We start from the raw sequence: 3,232 nt of genomic DNA, 5'->3' as shown, positions 1-3,232 counted from the left end.
TGTCATGCATTTATGTGAAGGTACATATGTGTCTCCATCTTGGCTCGGTTTGCTAGGTTCTTCCTGAAAGTGCCAGGGCTCTGGGCTAGCTCCTGCAGGTTGGATGGGTCGGTATTTGGGAGGAGGGAGTCAGGTAGTGGTTGAAGACATAGAAACAATGGGCCCCCACCACTTTCTCAACTGGACCCCGAGGCCTGAGCAGCCTAGGTTTCTGACAAGACCCAAGAGTTTCTATCCAGGGCCAAAAAGACTGAAAAAATAGTGGCTTTCTAGTCTAAAGGCTCTGAGAAGCCTGCTCTCCCCACCCAGTCCCTGCCCTCCAAAAATATCCCCGTCCCCCTCACAACCCCATGTTCATAATGAAAAGTTGGCACCTACAATCTGGGAATAAGGCAGGAGGCAGAAAAGGGAGGATCACTCATGCATACAAAATGGGTGCAGCTGAGGGCAAGAGCAGGGATGAGTGTGGCTGTGTGCAGCTCAAGGACAGAAGAGTGCCCCTCCAGCAAGGCCTGACCCACAGGGCAAGGTTAATGGCTTGGGAGAGAATTTCTGAGGGAAGAAGAGTTTTTGCATTGGCTGCACTGAATTCTCGGAGATCTGAGTGGGTATCTCTTTCCCAAGACAGGCAAGGATCTGCAATCCAGAGGGAGTCTTATAGACTTGTCCATAGGTGCCATTGCCAACCACTTCCACAAGCTCAAAAATCCCAGCAGGATCCCTCAAAGAAGAGAGGTCTATGTCCACCAGACTTTTCGCAGGAGAGTCGTTCGCCATCTTCCCTTCTTGCGGGAATCAAAAAAGGAAAAATCTCGATCACCGTGCCCACCCCCGCGCTCGGCTCCGGTCAGGCTGTGAGCCCCGCCGGGCCTGGCCGGCTCTTCATCGGGGGGGGGGGGGGTCCCCGCACCCTGCGGACGATCGCCGGCCTGCTCCGCCCTACAGGCCGCCGCTCACCGGTAGCGCTCAATAAATACGATTGGTGATGACGATGGTACATAGTAAGCGCTTAACAAATGCCGTCATTATTGTTGTCATTAGACCCGCAGGCATTGTCCTGGGCTGTAGCAAGGAGGCTTGGGGGTGAGCTCCCCTCCTCCAGGAGGCCTTCCCAGACTGAGCCCCTTCCTTCCTCTCCCCCTCGTCCCCCTCTCCATCCCCCCATCTTACCTCCTTCCCCTCCCCACCCCCCCATCTTACCTCCTTCCCCTCCCCACAGCACCTGTATATATGTATATATGTTTGTACATATTTATTACTCTATTTTACTTGTACATATCTATCCTATTTATTTTATTTTGTTAGTATGTTTGGTTTTGTTTTCTGTCTCCCCCTTTTAGACTGTGAGCCCACTGTTGGGTAGGGACTGTCTCTATATGTTGCCAATTTGTACTTCCCAAGCGCTTAGTACAGTGCTCTGCACACAGTAAGCGCTCAATAAATACGATTGACTGATTGATTGATTGACGCGCCAGGGGCCGCCCCCGCCCCCCCTCCCGTTACGTGCCCTTTGGCGCGCACGCGCAGCGCGCGGCCTTTTTGGCGCGCCAGTTCTGCCCCCCCCGTTACGTGCCCTTTGGCGCGCACGCGCAACGCGCGTCCTTCCTGGCGCGCCAAGGCCTGCCCCCCCCCCCCGTAACGTGCCCTTTGGCGCGCACGCGCAGCCTTTCTGGCGCCGCAGGCCCCCCCCCCCCCCGTTAGGTGCTCTTTGGCGAGCCAGGGGCCGCCCCCCCGTTAGATGATCTTTGGCGCGCACGCGCAGCGCGAGGCCTTCCTTGCGCGCCATGGCCCCCCCCCCCCCCAGTTACGTACCCTTTGGCGCGCACGCGCAGCGCGCGGCCTTTTTGGCGCGCCAGTTCTGCCCCCCCCGTTACGTGCCCTTTGGCGCGCACGCGCAACGCGCGTCCTTCCTGGCGCGCCAAGGCCTGCCCCCCCCCCGTAACGTGCCCTTTGGGGCGCACGCGCAGCCTTTCTGGCGCCGCAGGCCCCCCCCCCCCCCCGTTAGGTGCTCTTTGGCGAGCCAGGGGCCGCCCCCCCCGTTAGATGATCTTTGGCGCGCACGCGCAGCGCGAGGCCTTCCTTGCGCGCCAGGGCCCCCCCTCCCCCAGTTACGTACCCTTTGGCGCGCACGCGCAGCGCGCGGCCTTTTTGGCGCGCCAGTTCTGCCCCCCCCCGTTACGTGACCTTTGGCGCGCACGCGCAACGCGCGTCCTTCCTGGCGCGCCAAGGCCAGCCCCCCCCCCCCGTAACGTGCCCTTTGGCGCGCACGCGCAGCCTTTCTGGCGCCGCAGGGCCCCCCCCCCCCCCCCCCCCCCCCCGTTAGGTGCTCTTTGGCGAGCCAGGGGCCGCCCCCCCGTTAGATGATCTTTGGCGCGCACGCGCAGCGCGAGGCCTTCCTTGCGCGCCAGGGCCCCCCCCTCCCCCAGTTACGTGCCCTTTGGCGCGCACGCGCAGCGCGCGGCCTTTCTGGCGCGCCAGTTCTGCCCCCCCGTTACGTGCCCTTTGGCGCGCACGCGCGGCCTTCCTGGCGGGCCAGGGGCCGCCCCGCCCCCCCATTACGTGCCCTTTGGCGCGCACGCGCGGCGCTCGTCCTTCCTGTCGCGCCAAGGGCTGCCCCCCCCCCGTTACGTGCCTTTTGGCGCGCACGCGCAGCCTTTCTGGCGCGCCAGGGGCTCCTCCCCCGTTACGTGCCTTTTGGCGCGCACGCGCAGCTTTTCAGGCGCGCCAGGGGCTGCCCCCCCGTTACGTGCCTTTTGGCGCGCACGCGCGGCCTTCCCTGCGAGCAAAGCCTCCCCCCGGTTAGGTGCTCTTTGGCGAGCACGCGCAGCGCGCGGCCTCTCTGGGGCGCCAGGGCCGCCCCCCCCGTTAGGTGCTCTTTGGCGCGCACGCGCGGCGCGAGGCCTTCCTGGCGCGCCAGGGCCCGCCCCCTCCCCTAGTTACGTGCCCTTTGGCGCGCACGCGCAGCGCGCGGCCTTTCTGGCGCGCCAGTTCTGCCCCCCCCCCCTTACGTGCCCTTTGGCGCGCACGCGCGGCCTTCCTGGCGCGCCAGGGGCCGCCCCCGGCCCCCCCGTTACGTGCTCTCTGGCGCGCACGCGCGGCGCGCCCCCTCCCCCCCCGTTACGTGCCTGCGCGAGTCGGCGGCGCGCCCGCTCCCAGCCCGCACCGCGCATGCACGGGGCGGGCGCTCGCGGCCAGCTCGGCACTCGGGGCTCGTGCAGGAGGAGGGCGAGGG

The sequence above is a fragment of the Tachyglossus aculeatus genome, chromosome 5 (assembly GCF_015852505.1).
Source record: "Tachyglossus aculeatus isolate mTacAcu1 chromosome 5, mTacAcu1.pri, whole genome shotgun sequence".
NCBI lineage: Eukaryota > Metazoa > Chordata > Mammalia > Monotremata > Tachyglossidae > Tachyglossus > Tachyglossus aculeatus.
This window is presented reverse-complemented; position numbering follows the sequence as displayed.